The 18,315-nt window shown below is 46.9% G+C and overlaps 1 protein-coding gene across 1 annotated transcript in view; it reads right to left on the minus strand.

Annotated features, from left to right (window-relative positions):
- tpra1 (transmembrane protein, adipocyte asscociated 1) overlaps positions 1-10,156 on the minus strand; it is a 208,945-nt gene extending 198,789 nt beyond the window's left edge. The window contains exon 1 of the mRNA XM_062456474.1: positions 10,145-10,156. The gene's annotated coding sequence lies outside the window, so the exon portion shown is untranslated. The remainder of the gene's footprint in view (positions 1-10,144) is intronic.
- Between the last annotated feature and the right edge of the window lie 8,159 nt (positions 10,157-18,315).

Consider the following 18,315-nt stretch of genomic DNA (forward strand, 5'->3'; position numbering starts at 1 on the left):
CTTTTCAATATTTTTATTTAAAGATCCTGTAAAGTGGAATTGAAAACGAGTTTCAAGTTCACCACACCACAGAAGAATGTGTTATTAACTACCCATCCAAATTCGAATGGAAAAAAAACACAGACAAGTATGTTAAATTAGGCTTTGAAATCGTGAGAAAATCAGCAGTCTTCTCTGCTTGAGACTGGGGGGGCGTGTCGCCTGAAGGAGCCGAAGCTCGGCCCCCTCGCTGGAAGGCGCCGCCTCTCTCAAGTACCTACGACCCAGATAATGGACGCTACGTCAAGCCGAACAAAACGGTATAAAATTTGAATTTATTTGTTCAATGAGTGAAACATACAGATGCATATAAATGAAGCTTGTTCCCCTGAGCTGTAACACAGGAGTAAAAATGGACACAGGAGACAGCAGACATTGAGCTCTCCAACTATTTCTAGCACATTAGCTACCATTTCACCAAAATACCATCATTCTACACCGAGTAGTCTAATATCAAGTTAGCGGTTTGCACTAACTCATAGCAGAGATACCTCTGGAAAAGTTATCTAGTATAATTATAACAAGAACACAGAACTGAGTGATGAACTGCTAGCGGCGGTGGATGGTCCAGGTGCAACCGGAGGAGGAACGGCCGGGGCGATGCTCGGTACGGCTCCGCGCTGCAAGAGAAGCCGTGTGTCCCTGAACCCCGTCTGTCTCTGGTCCATGTTAAAACTATCCGCCGTGAAATGGTCACTGCAGAGGCGGCTGTTGGAGTTTATCCGAAGCTTTCCATCAGCGTGGCTCTTCACAAAATCAATCCACCTATTTTTCCTTTCCTCATCAATAGGGAAATTAAATAGCGTTGCAGCGCAGCTGAAGTTCTTGCATCCAGGGAAGATGCAGTTGCGGGTGGAGGGAGACATCCTGAAGCTGGCTAGCTAGCTGATGTAGGCTACAATAACAGTACAGCAGGAGGAGCCATTCAGTGATCTGACATAGATGGGTCAAAATGACGTAGATAGGTAATTGTTTGGCTCCGCCCATTAAAACCTGATCTGAAAACCGAAGAGAAACTGTTCTACGGTCTAACTCCACATTTCAGTGCGACAAAGTTTTTGCGCTTTGCACTCAATTCACACGTATATAATGTACTGAGAAGCAAATCATGGAATTTGCTTTACAGGATCTTTAAGGTTTGGTTTTGATCAACTGTCTTCTCTGCTTGAGACTGGGGGGGAGCTGGAGATGGTAGACTGAGCTGGCTGGTGAAGGGATCCTGAGCTGACTGGAGATGGTAGACTGAGCTGGCTGGTGAAGGGATCCTGAGCTGACTGGAGATAGTAGACTGAGCTGGCTGAAGATGGGAGACTGAGCTGTGTCAACATAATCAAACAAGCGATGGGTCTCGGCTTGCTCTAAAAGTTATTTCCCGGCCTTTAACCTTCGTCATTGTCTTTCTTGCTCTGTCCTTAAACATCTAAAGATTATGTTTTTTAATCTCTTCACTCTAGCCTTTATTGTACAGACTCTACAAAGGCAATGCCTCCTCTCTCTTCAGCCTCAAAAAGGTCACTGACAACAGCATCTGAAGCTAGTTTTCATGATGTTATGTGACTTTCTCCCTCCAATGTCTGGTCAAATGTGTTGATCATACATTTGATTGTTGACATGATGTTTTGAATATCCTTTTCATCTTTTCATGATTCATGCAGTTCACTGTGTTGGAGTGATGAGGTGCATCTATGCACTGCATTTTTGTTTAGGGAGAATCCAGTCAGTCCAACTTTAGTTTTGGAGTCTTTGTTGGCTGTTTGCTCTATGACTTGATCACAGGCAGTGTTTGCAAAACAAAGCATTTTCACTCCTGTTACGTGCTTTAGCTATATTTGTTGTGTCTGTGAAGTTACTGTAGCACCCTTGTGAAATCCAACATTACGCATATTCTGAGGTGCTGAATTTAAAGGTGACATGACATGCTGTTTTTGGATGCTTTTATATTGGCCTTAGTGGTCCCCTAATACTGTATCAGAAGTCTCTTTCCCGAAATTCAGCCTTGGTGCAGAATTACAGCCACTACTAGCAGTCCCACAAGGAGCTTTCCTCAGAACGCGCTGTTTTGGTGTCTGTAGCTTTAAATGCTAATGAGGAGCGGAGGGGAGGCACCATGCGCTAATGTTTACAATGGATGTATTGCAATGGCTGTAGCCCCGTTGCTGTAAGATGCCTCGAATTTGCCCATTCTCATCTGATAACCCTGGTTTGCAGAGGTACACACTCAGTCATTTCAATGAGGGGAAAGGCGGATATCGCGCGCGCCATAACACCAACAGCAGAACGGTTATCCAAATAACAAAGAAGTGTACAACACTCACGTTATAGCATGTGTATTCACACACATACTTGATGCTATCTACCTTTCCATTAGCGACAGCAACTCAGCTGTTAGCTGCAGAGCTAATGTTACAGCCACATTCTAAGGGTAGCAAGCTAGGTAACCATATACAGTAAAGCTACAAAATGATATAGCGTTAGTTAACTTACTTGTCCGAGGTTAGTAGCTGGACGAAGGAGAGTTAGTACTGATCCAGAATTTAATTTCAGCAAGGCCAGTTGTCACGATCCAACGCTCCTCTTCCCCTGAGTACTGAGGCCTTCAAATGTGGACCCCAAATTCCCCCCCTGTTTACTGTCTAGTTGGTTTGTTCCATTCTGTTTCTGCCTATCTGTTGTGCACGCCCACTCCTTGGATAGAGTTGTCCACTTATCCCTACACACCTGTGTCTGGTTACCCATCAAGCTGGTCTGTATATATACCCCTGATTCCCTTGTGTTCCTTGCGAAGACGTGTGTAGTTTACCGTCACATTCTGAGCGTTGATCTGATTTCCTGTTTGGCCTCTTGTTGACAATCCTTGTTTGTTCCAGACCTCGTTCCCTCCTGTCTGATCCTTGTTGGTACCTTTGCTTCTCTACCTGCTTCTGGATTTTGACCTCCTACCTGAATACTGGATACGACTAGCCTACTCCCTTTTGTACCTTTGCTAAATAAATCTGCGCTCTGCGCTTGGGTCTACTCCTGTCTCCTGTGATGCGTTACAGAAGACTTCGCCTCAACAAGACCCAGCGGAGTTTGTCACGAGCCTCCCTCAGCGTTTGAGGATGCCCGAGCCGGATCAGCATACAGTAGGAGCCCCCAGTATGCAACAGGTCATTGAACACCTTGCTGCTGTACAAACGGAGCAAGGTCACAGACTCGGCCAAGTTGGGGAATCCCTCAACAATTTAGCAGGAGTCTTCCAGGATTTAAAACACCATGTGATGAGCCTTTCTGCTCAGGAACCTGCCCCTGCTGTTACAGCCGGGGTTTCTGGTGCCGAAGCCCCCCCCCTCAGCTCAGCACTCTGCACTCCATCTAGCTCCACCCCAGCGATATGATGGCAGCCCTGAATCTTGCAGAGGTTTTCTAACCCAGTGCTCTTTGGTTTTTGAACTGCAACCTACACAGTTTGCCTCTGGTCGCGCTAAGTGGCTTTTCTTATATCTAGACTCACAGGAAGAGCCTTGGAGTGGGCCACGGCAGTGTGGGATCAACAGAACCCTGTTTGTTCAGACAGTGAGATGTTCATGCAACAGTTAAAACGTGTGTTTGATCATCCCACTAACATGCAGGAAGCTGCTAAACGCCTCCTAAATCTACGCCAGGGACAACAGTCCGTTTCCGAGTTTGCTATAGATTTCAGGACCCTGGCTGCAGAGAGTAGGTGGGAAAATTCCGCTCTGATGACAACCTTCTATCACGGCCTCAACGATATCATCAAGGATGAGTTGGTAAATAGGGACTGGGGTACTACCCTTGAGGGCCTCATCGACCTGGCTGCTCAACTGGACCGCCGCATGAGAGAGCGGCAGCTGGAAAAGAGTTTCAGGTGCAGCAATGTCTATCGTCCCAGGGTCTCTCCACATCCCCTCTCTCCTTCGGGCCCAGTTTCGGAGGAAGAACCTATGCAACTCGGGGGGACCCGATTATCTCTTGAGGAGCGTGAACAGCGTAGGGTAGAGCGTTTGTGTTTTTACTGTGGTAAAGCGGGACACTTTCGGAATACCTGCCCACTTCGGCTGACTGGATCAGAACAGCCGCTACGTGTGAGTACGCTACTCTGTCCTAACATTACTCAGCACCAATGCCTTTTACCTGTCATTGTCTATGGGAGTGTGAGTCACGCAACCGTTTCAGCCTTGATAGACTCTGGGTCTGCAGGAAACTTCATAAGTAAATGCCTGGTTCAACAACTTCAACTGTCTACGTCACCCTGTTCTCCTCCACTACTGATTACATCCATTGACAACCAGCCCCTTGGTTCTGGCTTCATTACTCAGGCTACAGTCCCGGTAACTCTGGTTGTGGGTGCTCTTCACTCTTGTTGTCTCTGTTAGTCATAGACCACACAACGAACAATGTTATTTTAGGTATGCCATGGCTCGCTTATCATGAACCACAGATTTCCTGGTCCACTAATGAACTGCTCCGTTGGGGTAGCAAATGTGTTTCCCAGTGTCTTGCTAAACCCATCAGAGCAACCAGCATCGAGAGCCCTTCAGTCTCTGTCATACCAGATGTACCCTCGGCCTATCTAGACCTCGCAGCGGTCTTCAGCAAGAAGAGTGCCACCTGCCTGCCACCACACAGACCGTGGGACTGTGCCATAGATTTGGTGTCTGGAGCTACTCCACCCAGAGGTAGGATTTATCCATTATCGTTGCCAGAATCCCAGGCCATGGAAACCTGTGGAGGAGGCTCTCGCCAATGGTTTTATACTCCCTTGTGTTCCTTGTGAAGACGTGTGTAGTTTACCGTCACATTCTGAGCGTTGATCTGATTTCCTGTTTGGCCTCTTGTTGACAATCCTTGTTTGTTCCAGACCTCGTTCCCTCCTGTCTGATCCTTGTCGGTACCTTCGCTTCTCTACCTGCTTTTGGATTTTGACCTCCTGCCTGAATACTGGATACGACTAGCCTACTCCCTTTTGTACCTTTGCTAAATAAATCTGCGCTCTGCGCTTGGGTCTACTCCTGTCTCCTGTGATGCGTTACACCAGTTTTGTATTAGCTTAAGTTGAGGAAACAGTCATGGCTGAAGTGTTTGGCGCAGACATACAAAACAAATGCGCCTACAACAGAAGTTGTGTAGGCGCATTTCCAGAGAAAATAAAATTAAGACACTGGGTCTTCAGAGGCTTGGATGAAGGAACTGTAAAAAGATTTCTTTTCCTTTGTACATCCAAACTGAGAAAATGTAATGCTTTGTTCGTTTGCAAGCCATGATGTCTCTCGAGGATAAAAACACTTGCACGGTCGTAGCTCAGTTTCTTATGGGCGGGCCAGATTCTCTGGGTGGGCAAAGCAGAGAGAGGGGAGGTAACCTTCCTCCTTGTGACGTCACAGGGAGGAGATTTTCAAACAGAGCAATTGAGACTTCATTTTCTCAAAGGCGGAGAAGAACACCCAGGGCTTGGTTTACACCTATCGAAAATTCTAGCCACTGGGGGACCAAAGGCAGGCTAGGGGAACTCATATTAATGTTAAATAACCTCCTAAAGTGAAGTTTTCATGTCATGTCACCTTTTAAGTTGAATCTTTCCACTGCTTTTTCTGCAAGAATGCTTTCCTTGCTGTCAAAATTTTGCAATTGCAATGGACTCTGAACAAACTTGGACCAACTAGCTTCAGTAAATGGGTAGATTAAATCTTTTGGTTTTGCTGAAGCCCTATACTCTTATACGATACTAATAATTATCAATTGGAGTATTAATGGGGGGAAAAAACTATTTGAGAAAGAAGCAGACAGAAGGGTTGCATTATGCATTTGAAGGTTATACTGTCAAACTGACTGAAGAACGAAATAACAACGTGAAAAAATGAAGATAGCGTGGCTCATTGGCTGGTCAATTCCCATGATGCAAGGCGGTAAATAGTGTTAGAATTTGCTGATAAATTTGCCGTTTGTTCGAAATACAAATGTAACTTCATGAATTTCGTTTTTTTATTGTGTCTGCTTAGAATGTAGTGTTTTGTTGCATGGTAATTGTCATTGTTGTGCTGGTTTACCATTGTAACCATGAGTTAAATGACTGTTACGTTTGATAAGAAGAGCTGTATTCACGCAACATGAGACCATACACAGGAATTAGCTTCTTTCAGTTTATAATAAGTGTCACTTGGCGAGAGCCCCCGTTCTTGTCAAGTGATGCAAGTAATGCAAGATCATTGGAGGGGCCCCTAAACATATAAATATTATAGTAAATCATAGTAAATGGAAATGTATTAAGTTTACTTCCTGAAGTACTTACATTAATTGTAAGTGCACTTGAAAGTATTCAAAGGTATACTTTGAAGAACTTTAGGAAGTATACTTCATAAACTAAAAGTGCACTACACAGGCTACTTTACAGTATTCAAAAGTAAACTTCAAATACACTATAAGTGTACTTTAAAGTATACTAAATGACCTAAAAGGTGGGCCAATTCAGTTTCTTATATACTAGATAGAGGTTATAAGAGGTTAGGACTTTTCTTTCTATTAAACGCCCAACATGTTGCACAGAAATGTATACAAATCATTTTAGCTGCATTCAAGCCATTTATATATTTTTTGTTATTTATAAAATAAGATGTGCAAGTGAAATCTTTTATTTTCCCTTCCTTCACCTCTTAGGTGGAGGATTGTAATCCATGGAGGAATCGATGGCTTCAGCCGACTGGTGGTTTTCCTGAAGGCTTCTAACAACAACAGAAGTGACATTTTAATGGACCTGTTTTCGGAAGCAGTCGCCCAGTTTGGTGTAACATCCAGAGTCAGATATGACTATGGAGGGGAAAACAACGCCATTTGTCTCTTCATGGATGTCTTCCGAGGATCAACCCGAGGGAGTGCTTTAAGAGGGATGAGCACTCATAATCAATGCATTGAAAGACTGTGGGGCGATGTCTGGAGAGGCGTGACAAAAAAAACGCAAGGTCCTACGTAGTGTGGTCAGGTCTGTTGAGTTTATCATCGACAGGAAGTTCCCAGCCCTACAGGAAACCTACCACACACGATGCCTCAGGAAAGCTGGCAGGATTCTAAAAGACTGCTACCACCCATCTTTCAGTCTCTACCCCGCTGCCATCTGAACAACAGTTTCTATCCAAGGGCCAGCAGGCTTCTGAATGAACATTTACATGGACTTTTCTCGCTAGCCACCTTACATTGATGCATTTCTCACTAGTCACTTTACACACTGTCACTTTCAGCTACTGGTTGCACTATCAGCAATATTACACTAACTGTACCCCACTTGTCTTAGGTTAGTATAGGTCTAAGGTTAGTATAGGTCATTATCTGTATTAGAGGTCTAAAATATTGTATACTATTTTGTATATTGAGGTTTATAATTTATTATCATTTTTCTTTTGTCTTATCATAGATGTAATCTAAGTACTTATTATGTTATGCCAGGTTGCTTTGCATTGTCTTGTCCCAAAAATGTCAGTGCCCAGTCTGACGTGTACTGTGTACCTGACAATAAGACTTGAAACGGATTTCTACCACTCCTTGTTTACATATCTATATAGAAAATGAAGGAATCATTATTGCCAACAACGAAAGGCATCTTTGGGCTCTTCACTTCGTTTACCTGCCTCGTATAAAACGTGACCTGAGGACTGCCAGATACATGTCACCATATCAAATTTTTGTGCAAGGCTGTCTGACACAACAGTTGCAACATCACACTGGTATCCAAGGTATATTTGGAGCAGCCAGTTCCAGGGGGCGGCTGCACTTGCCTTTGACTGGCTACAAAGAGTTGTGGTTCCCCTAAACCAATTTCAACCACGTGACGAACAGTTGGAACACCTCAGGCAACACACAAATCATTTGGGTGGAGATAGAGACAGTTTGGGAACTGATCAGGTCCTCAATGTCCTGTCTTAAATACAGTGCACACACATAATTTAACTGTTGTAATCACATTGTCAATAGGCCTTGGAATGAGTAAGCAGTCTCAATCACGTCAATGTAATAAAGATGAGCAGACCAAATACAATTTTGTGTGTTTAATGTTTTTGCATTATGTAACTGAAAATAGGATGCATGTAGGACGAACAATATTCAGCCCTCCCAACGGATCAGCAGATCACATACATAACAAATTCTAAGATGAGTATCACGCCTTTGAAATCCATACATTTAAACAGAACAAAACACGTGTTCATGTAAAATAAAATTAATTTATGACTACATTTAGCCCTCCCCAAACTGATCCGCAGAACCTATTCTAACCTATTCCAAGCTACACCTTTTAAAGTTGTCATAAGTCTGGCCCACAGGTAAGTATAGCACCAGCGCGCACGTGTTTGCCTTTGGGAACCTGGCCAGTCCATCTTCTGGGTAGAGAAAGGCGAGCTCTGGCTGTACTGGAAATATGTAATACATGTTATAATCATAATAATAATAATAATTAAGCCTCTATAGTGCGTCGGCTAATTAATTCCTAGTCAAGTCAATATATTTTACTGTAGCCTTGTTTTGTGGTGTGTTCGGCCTCCGACAGTAAAAAAAAAAAAAAGCAGAGAACTGATGTTTAAATATACAGTGCATTATGTACACTGCATAATATACTAACCCCCTTGGGTTAGAATATTAAGGTATGCCTACATAATCTAAATTGGCCAACTTTAGACATTTCATAAACAACGTGTTTATGAACGTGTTTATGAACTTTATGCATAAATATATGTGACTCTGTAGCCTACACATAAGCCTACAATTTGTTTTTCTAGTCAACAAGACAAGCATTTCATGGCAAACTATTCAGTATCATTAATTTTACGAAAATGATGCACCTCGACTGGGGAACAGGGATGAATGCAACCATAGCCTATAATGACTCCAAGTGCAAAGCATGCAAGGAGATGAGCTGCTCAGGCAATGCAACATAGCGGCATGGAGATTAAATCTGATCACATTTGTTACATACTGTATTTGTTCTTACAGCCGATATGGCCCAGTTTCCCAGACATGGATTAAGCCTAGGCATTTTTCTCTTACTTTTGGACTAGGACTACAGGTTTAATCCATGTCTGGGAAACTGGGCCATTAATAATGTGCGCTCCTTGCTCAGGTTTAATTAATGGCACTCTGTTCCTTGCTCCAATAATTTACAACTCCGTTCAAACATGCTCTGACTAATGCTGGGTACACACCACAAGATAATCGGGCTGATTTTGGGCCGATTTCCCCCTTCCGACAATCCTAGGTAATGTCCCGACAATTCTAGTTTATGTCCCGATTATCTACAGATTATTTTATCAGATTTTCCCTTGAAGTGAGGTGTGTTAAAAGTGGCCGAATTTGCTCGGAAAAACGTCGGAGCCGCTCCGAAATCATGATGTGTGAGGGGAACCCCGAGGACAAACACCACACACTATAGGATCAAAAAGGTTAAATTTAGGATTTTCTTGTCCTCATGTTTGTGGTCTCACATTTTAAAAATCTTAAAAGATTAAAAATATATTTTTGTGTGTATCCAGCATAACACAGGTCTCTATCCTCTATAGACCTGTCCTGCATGTTTGAGATGTTTCCCTGCTCCAACACACCTGATTCAAATGAATGGGTCGTTATCCATCTCTGCAGAAGCCTGCTGATAACCATTCATTTGAATCAGGTGTGTTGGAGCAGGGAAACATCTCAAACATGCAGGACAGGGATGCCCTGAGGACCAGGGTTGGGAACCACTACTACTGATAGGTTCCCATCCCTATCCTGGGGGAAAAAAACAGACCCTGTACATTTTCATTTACTCTCAATTACATTAAAAGTATTTTGTACATTCCCTGTGTTGGATATTACTTGTATATTGCCATGGGTATTACGTGTTTTATTTCTTGAATACGGCTACTCTGTGTACTGTCCAGCTGTCTTCAACCCTGTGTATTCCCAACCTGTTTTATTGTAATGTTATTTTGCTTGCTGTTGCGCCACAAATTATCCTTGGGTATACCCATCACATTGACCAGAGGCTCTGCCCTTACTATTTGTGCACTCACACTGCCATCTAGTGGGAATTTTAACAAACTTAAATGTATACCTTTTTCGAAATGTGAATATGATATAGTATACAAACGTAATTATTTTTTCAGTAGCTTACAAAATGGCCTACAGTTGTTGATAATGTCACTGCCAATTTATATTAGCCTATTTCTTAACCTTAATTCAATCAAGATTGGTTGAGTGTGGACAGGTTTTCTCTCTTGCAATGATCGTTATCTGGTTTCCCCTCAGAAACAAATGAAGTGGTAGCACCCAATTTTAAACGTGTACAGACGTTAAAAACGGCCGTGTACAGACGTCAAAACGTGTACAGACGTTAAAAACGTCTGTGTACGTTAAAATGTAACGTCTGTACACGAACGAGAATTCAGACGTTTTGGCACAATCGGCGTTCCATACACGGGAGCCTGCTCTGTTGATTCTGAAGGCCTATTTCATAGAACCTGACAACACAAGCTAGCTGAATTATGATTGGATAAAAACTACCATAATATACAACAGTCAGCAGCAGGATTCTGTATCAGCTTTGTGCATCTGGTAGGTCTTGCAGAGGATATTTGTTTTTAGAGGTTATGACACTAGTGCTCCAAGTACAAGGGTTAGGTAATGAGGTGTCTGAAAGAGCGGTGCAGCAGTGTCATTACACACTGCTGTGCCAGCTTTGCATGAACACTGACTGGAGGTCATGACGACAGGTTCTGAATCACGTAGCACTATCTGTGTAAAATACACAAAGAGACAATTAGACAAACATTGATACTGATGTATCCTTTGAATTGTTTTTGAAGTGAATTTTGCTACTATTCAGATACCGCTGAATTAAGAATTGGCCTAGTAAAGTTGCTGGGGTAAGTTTGTTGACAAGGGGTTTCCTACAAGTCTATTACAATACGAGGTGAGGTATACCATACCAAATATGTTGCAATAGAAAGATTTACTGTCAATCAACTTTGCCCCAATTACCTTACTTCTCCACTAACAGGTAGACTATAGCCATTTATCAAGTGTCTCAGAAGAATGTTTACATAGTTGAGAACATGTTCATGGTCAAATGAAAGCAGTTGTAATGTAAATATTTTCGTTCTGAGAGGCTTGATGAACGCATGCTATGCTGCAGTCATTGAACTGGAACAGACTGCAAAATTGAACAGAATACCCAAACCCATCCCTAAACATTAGTCTACTCTCAAGCTGTGTGGTTTTTCATTCTTCTGCATGGACCTGTGACAAGCTGCTCTGACACTGATAGTACCGATCAACCTGTCTTTGTTTGAAACTGGTGGACAAGAAGATACAGCATTCATCCATTCAGTACTTTTATCATTATTCTAACAATATTTTAGAAATCTGAAACACCTGCCAGAACAGCAGTCTACATTAGACCTACAGTCGACACATTAGACCTACAGTCAGATGGATTACATAACGGTTGACCAGCATAAACACACAGGACATCGTAGTAATTATACTGTTGGTACTATAACCCCATCGCTAAAATGCAGTCTTCGTTTGACTGTTTTAATTGTCTGCGAGCAAAAATAAAAGACTAAACTACTGATGCATACAAGTCTAAACTAACTACTGATAGTTAGCTAGGCTAACACTATCGCTATATCCGATGCCATTAGCAAAGGCTACATATAGCTGAGTTATTGTGTTCCTGTTATTGTCAATCGGTTGTGTTATGCATGTTATCAGCAAATTGATGTGGTTCTGTGTTAAGACCTATGGGGGGGGAATCGAGACAACCGGGAAGTTTTGGGGGAGTTTGGAGAGCGGGGTTCTGTTGGTGGCGTGTGAGCGAACTATCGAGAAGCACGGCGTGGTCACGGCCAACAGTGATCAAGATTAATCGGTTCTGCATTTAAATAAACACAAGGAAGTCAGAAACCATTCCCTGCCTCCTTAATCTCATACGCAACATTGAGGAGAACATTACACTGGTGTCAGAAGTTTAAAGTGACGGACTGGTTTCTTCTTCGGGTTAGCCTTGCCGGCTAGCAGAACCGCCGAGCATAGCCGTTGTTGTACTGCCAGTAGACATGCCGCACGGGGGAGGAGCCCGGCCGAAAGTTAAGGAGGAGGAGATGAGCTACAGTTATGCCCGTGCGGAGGGTCTGGCGGCGGAGTTTGAGCACACTGTGGAGTCCAAAGCCCGGTTGAAGCTGGCGGCAAGGAGCATGGCCAACGACGCGGGTATGGGCCCCGCTGACCCCCGACAGAGCGGAGGACGTGAGGACAGCTACCTCACTGGAATGTCGGCCCGACCTCAAGATTACAGCAGAGAGAATGCGCAGCCTGTGTGGCAAAATGGCGGTGCCCATGCTTACCGGGCCCCGTGTAAAACACCAAAGTACTCCGGTAAGGCAGACTGGCAGGCATTTCACGACCAATTTGAACTGCTATCGCTAGCTGCGGGCTGGTCAAAGAGTGATAAAGCACTACAGTTGGCCTTATGCCTTACAGATGATGCACTAGCGTGCCTGTTAGTACTCAGCCCAGAAGAAAGAAATGATTATACAGCTCTTGTTGGAGCCCTGCAGAGACGGTTTGGCCACTGTGAACAACCCGGTCTCCTGCGCTCAGAACTGTCCAACAGACGCAGGCGGCCTGGGGAGCCCCTCCGTGTCTTAGCTAATGACATCGAATCTCTAGCCCGGAGGGCTTATGCCCACATGCCCCCTGCAGTACAGACGGAGCTTGCCAGGGACCAGTTTATCCAGGCCATAACCCCCAGGGGGCTGCGCGTTCAAACCCAGCTCGCCCACCCCTGTTCCATACAGGAGGCTTTGGAGTTGGCTCTGGAAAGGGAGATTGTGGAGGGCGGGGCCATGGAAAGTGGCCCTGGTGAGGGTGGTCCTACAGTGAGAGCCGCTGCATGCACTGACACAGCCCAAGTAAAGCCTGCATGGGTGGCTGAAATTACTGAACTGATCCGGGCCGTGTCCATGCATTCGCCACAAAGTGCCACGCGCCCTCGTCAACGGCCCCTAGTCTGCTGGGGATGTGGAGAACCTGGCCATCTCCTCAGACAGTGCCCCAAGCACTCCAACGACCAGGGAAACGGACAGGGGCCCGTATAGATGGGATGATACGGACCCCTGGCATTATGTCCCATGCTGCATCATCGAGGGAAGGGGGATCCAAACAGCACGGGCGGGGGAGAGGGGCTCCACTCCCCCCTGAAGCAGACAAGAACACAGAATCCACGATGGTGGTAGGTTGGACTCATGCTGGGAACTTTTGCCACGTTCCCGTCACCATATGTGGGGCCTCATGTACCGCCCTTGTGGACACGGGCTCCACAGCGACACTGATGCGGCCAGATGTGGTTCCAGAGGGGACACAGTTGGAGCAGACTACAGTGCAGCTGAGGACGGTGACTGGTGAGCTGGCTCCTATGCTCGGTAGGGGGAGGGTGACGTTGAATGTGGGAGGGCAGACAACGGACTTTACAGTGTGGGTAGCACAGGTGCAGGACCCCTGTATCCTGGGGCTGGACTTTTTGAGGTCTGCGCGCTGCCTGCTGGACCTAGGGGAGAACACATTGACCTTCCCCGGGGGCCCCGATGTCAGAATGATACCGCCCACACAGTCCTCAAAGCCACACCCCCTGGTCGGGACAGCCGTGGAGACATACGGCCATGACACGGAAACCCCAGAAGAGAGCAACGCCCCAATCCACAGTCCCCTGCCACTGGTGCCCCCTGCCCCCAAACGGTCAGCCCATCTCTGCACACTCCAGTTCATCTCCCCCAGCCCAGTCATCTACGGTGGAGGGGACAGATAGGTTGACAGCGGTGAGAGAGATATGGAAACAGAATTGTGACCAATTGGAGCAATGGCAGCAGGAGGAGCTGTGGGAGGTGCTATCTAACTTCACAGACATTTTTGCACTATCAGACGATGAAGTGGGCCTGACACACCTGATGCAACACGAAATAGACACCGGGGATGCGCAGCCCATCAGGACGCGTCCCCGGCGCCTCCCCATGGCTCACCGTGAGGCTGCAGACAGAGCGGTGGAGGAGATGCAAAGAGATGGCATTATCGAACCATCAGACAGCCCATGGGCCTCGGGAGTGGTGATGGTTTCAAAAAAGAGGACCTCCAAAATGAGATTCCGCGTGGACTACAGACCGCTGAACAGTGTGACCAAAAAGGACGCGTACCCATTACCCAGGATCGATGAGTCACTAGACTTGGTGTCTGGCTCCTCCTGGTTCTCTTCACTCGACCTGCGCAGCGGATACTGGCAGGTGACACTCAGCCCTGAAGCGAGACCAAAGACTGCCTTCTGTATGGACAGGGGCTTGTGGCAGTTCCGCGTCCTGAGTTTTGGATTGTGCAACGCCCCAGCCACCTTTGAAAGACTCATGGACCAGGTGCTGGCTGGCATCCCCCGTCAGAGATGTCTGGTGTATTTGGATGACATCCTGGCCCATGGGAGCTCCTTTCAAACAGCCTTGAATGGGTTAGGGTTAGGGTTAACCTTCACATGGAAATCACAGTGCCAGCAAGCCTTCAACTCCCTCCAGAAGGCGCTGACAGAGGCCCCCATCCTCGCCCCCCCTGACCCCTTGTTGCCGTTTATTCTGGACACAGACGCCAGCGACGTGGGCATGGGCGCGGTGCTAGCTCAGGCGGGGCCAGAAGGAGAGAGAGTGGTGGCGTATTTCAGCAAAACCTTCAACAAGGCTACTGCGTCACGCGGCGAGAGCTCCTTGCCATGGTGGCGGCGATAAAGCATTTCAAGTACTACTTGTGTGGCCGTCCCTTCACTGTCAGGACGGATCATTCAGCGCTTCAGTGGCTGATGTCCTTCAGAGAACCAGAGGGCCAAGTTGCACGCTGGATTGAAATGCTGCAGTCCTATGTTTTCACAGTGGTACACAGGGCCGGAGCCAGCCACACCGACGCAGATGCCATGTCCCGCCGCCCCTGTGCTCTGGGTGGGTGCCGTCACTGTGAGCGGAGAGAAGCACGTGAGAGAGAGCTCCGTATCGAGGAGGAGACGTGCCCCATGCACGAGGGAGCTGGACCAGTCTGCCGGGAAACGAGGATGGTTGACGTGGCTGAGTGGCAGACACAACAGGAGCAGGACAGGGACATACAACCAGTGCGGCAGTGGGTTGAAGCAGGACAAAGACCACTCTGGGAAGAGGTGACGGGGAGCTCCACTGCAACAAAAGGACTGTGGGCAGTGTTTGATGCGCTGAGAGTGAGGGATGGGATACTGCAGAGAGCCTGGAAGGAGCCTGCCACGGGAGAGGAAAGGTGGCAGGTGATAGTCCCCAGTTCACTGAGAGACGCTGTGCTGAGAACATCCCACGGGACCACTGGGGCGGGGCACTTTGGAGTAGCCAAAACACTCCGCCGGCTTCGTCAGGGATTTTACTGGGGGAGGGCCAGACGGGACGTGGAAGACTTTTGCCGCCGCTGCGACCTCTGTGCGGCCTATAAGGGCCCCCCAGTCCCGCGCACAACTACAGCAACAGGCGGTGGGGGCTCCCATGGAAAGAGTTGCTGTGGATGTCATGGGCCCATTTCCCCACACGGACACAGGCAACCGGTACGTCTTGACTATTTTACAAAATGGCCTGAGGCGTACGCAATCCCAAATCAGGAAGCAGAGACAGTGGTTGACGCTCTGGTAGAGGGCATGTTCAGCAGGTTTGGGGCGGCAGAAACCATCCACAGTGACCAAGGGAGGAATTTCGAATCACGGGTCTTTGCCACCATGTGTGAGCGTATGGGCATGCATAAGACCCGGACCACAGCGCTGCACCCCCAGAGCGACGGCCTCGTCGAGAGGTTCAACAGGACCCTGGCAAAGCAGCTGGCAATCCTCACCGCGGAGCATCAACGTGACTGGGACACGCACCTGCCCCTCGTCCTCATGGCCTACAGGTCTGCTGTTCAGGAGTCCACCTCATGCACGCCTGCCCTCCTCATGTTGGGGAGGGAGTTAAGGACACCAGTGGAGGTGGCCTTTGGCAAACCCCCTGACACCCCTGCTGTTCCTCCAGGGAGAGAGTACGCCAGAAGACTCCAGGATTGGATGGAGTCCGCCCACATCTTTGCCCGAGACCAGCTGGAGAAAGCGAGCATGAGACAGAAAAGAAACTATGACACAAGGTCAAAAGGGAGACACTTCCAAGCCGGAGAGCTGGTTAGGGTGCACAGCCCACGTGGGAAGAAGGGGCGGTGCCCCAAGTTGGACTGTCAGTGGGTGGGGCCTTGTCAGGTGGTGGAGCGGCTGGGTGAAGTAGTGTACAGAGTCCAGCTGCCAGGAAAAAGAAAGCCGGTTGCACTCCACAGGGACAGATTGGCCCCGTACAGAGGAGACTCCCTCCCTTCCCAAACGCCTGTGCGGAGGGGCGACGGCACTACACACAGACACACACGTGAGCCTGGTCAAAGCCCCATTCCCCCTGCACATACTTCTCTGGGGGGTCTGTCACTGTCCAGAGACAGTGACAGACCCCCCTGTTCACACCCCTCCTCCCCTCCCCTTCCCATCACACACACCTTTCACTGCACAGGGGCGTGCCCCCCCTCACCAGGCAGAGGCGCTGGCGTCCCCCACTCATCCACTGCCGCGGAGACAGAGACGTCGGCCGGGCCATCTCAGAGACTTTGTGTAGTCGGGACGAGGGACTTTGTTGAGGGGGGGCTGTGTAACGAGCGGAGTTAACGAGCTGTGTAACGAGCGGAGTGTGTTCCTGTTATTGTCAATCGGTTGTGTTATGCATGTTCTCACGACAATCGAGACAACCGGGAAGTTTGGGGGAGTTTGGAGAGCGGGGTTCTGTTGGTGGCGTGTGAGCGAACTATCGAGAAGCACGGCGTGGTCACAGCCAACAGTGATCAAGATTCATCGGTTCTGCATTTAATAAACACAAGGAAGTCAGAAACCATTCCCTGCCTCAATCTCATACGCAACATTGAGGAGAACATTACAATATATTACATACCTTCATAATTATGAATAAATGAGGAGGCGTAAAACTTAAATACCTTGTCTAACAGAGTACTCGGGGCTCTGGACGTCCGTTTGGCAATACGGTGTACATCGGAAATTGTAATTAAGGGTAACGTTAGCTCCTGTAAACACCGAAGGTGGCCATTACTACACTGTGTTTACATCAGTAGCGGACGGCCGGAAGTAGTTACATCTGTTTTGTAGAACCCGGAAGAATGTTGCGCATAACCCTATTGTGGTTGAATCATATGGTTTAAGCACCTGCTTCACAGATCCGAACAGTAGGTGGCGATGATGCACCTCATAAGCGTTGGTTGCAATCTGCCATTGAAAGTGAAAGAAGAAGAGTCGCAGGCCGGCAGAACAAGGAATAGTATAAACCAGGCGTTCGTCTCAGCCGTTTGAAGAATCGAAAGTAATGGAACTATGGCTCCTCGAGATATAGAAGAAGATACGCTATTAATTGTACAGTGTTTATTTGACGACGATGAGGTGCTGGATCGCTGTGGACAAATAGAGACGGATGGATCGATGAGCGACGGTAGAACCCTATTTGTTTTGTAGCTCGTTATCTCGTACAACCAATGTTAATCCTATAGATGGATTGCAAAGCAGGCAGTCCGATGTTTATAGAAATAAAATAAATATTATTCATGGCTTTGTTCACACTGTGCTATAGGCCTATTGCCTATAATATTAAAATCATGACAAGGTAGAGACTGGAACCTTGAAAGAATTGAGGAAACAAAATTCTAGGTTTCAAACATGCCATTCACATTAACACCCAAACTCAACACATTCATTATTATTTATTTTTTACAGATGACTTTGATCCAGTTATAATAGCAGATAAACTGAGGCAGTTGGCGGATGAGTACAACGATGAGAAGATGGAGCCCCTGATAAAGGCACTGCACCAAGCAACAGCAAACCAAGTGAGGACGGCCTGTTCACAAGGCCTTCGGTCTTCTGAAGTCTTCAGTCTTTTGAAGTGGTAAAAACAGACAGGTTGTCAGAGGTCCGAGTTCAGCCAGACTCATGTGGAAGTATCATACATAAAAAGGTTTCCATGTGAAGGTTAAGTTTGTGGTTCTGACTGGGAATCACATTTCCCCATTTAATAAGATTGTGTGATATTAGTGGTGACTCCTCACCAGGCGTGGAGCCAGACATTGTAAACATTCAGAGCTTAGCCCAAACCTAGGACGTAGTCTAGGTTTGATGTGATGCTAGATAGGGACTTCCACAATGAAAGC

This window comes from Osmerus eperlanus, chromosome 1 (assembly GCF_963692335.1).
Source record: "Osmerus eperlanus chromosome 1, fOsmEpe2.1, whole genome shotgun sequence".
NCBI lineage: Eukaryota > Metazoa > Chordata > Actinopteri > Osmeriformes > Osmeridae > Osmerus > Osmerus eperlanus.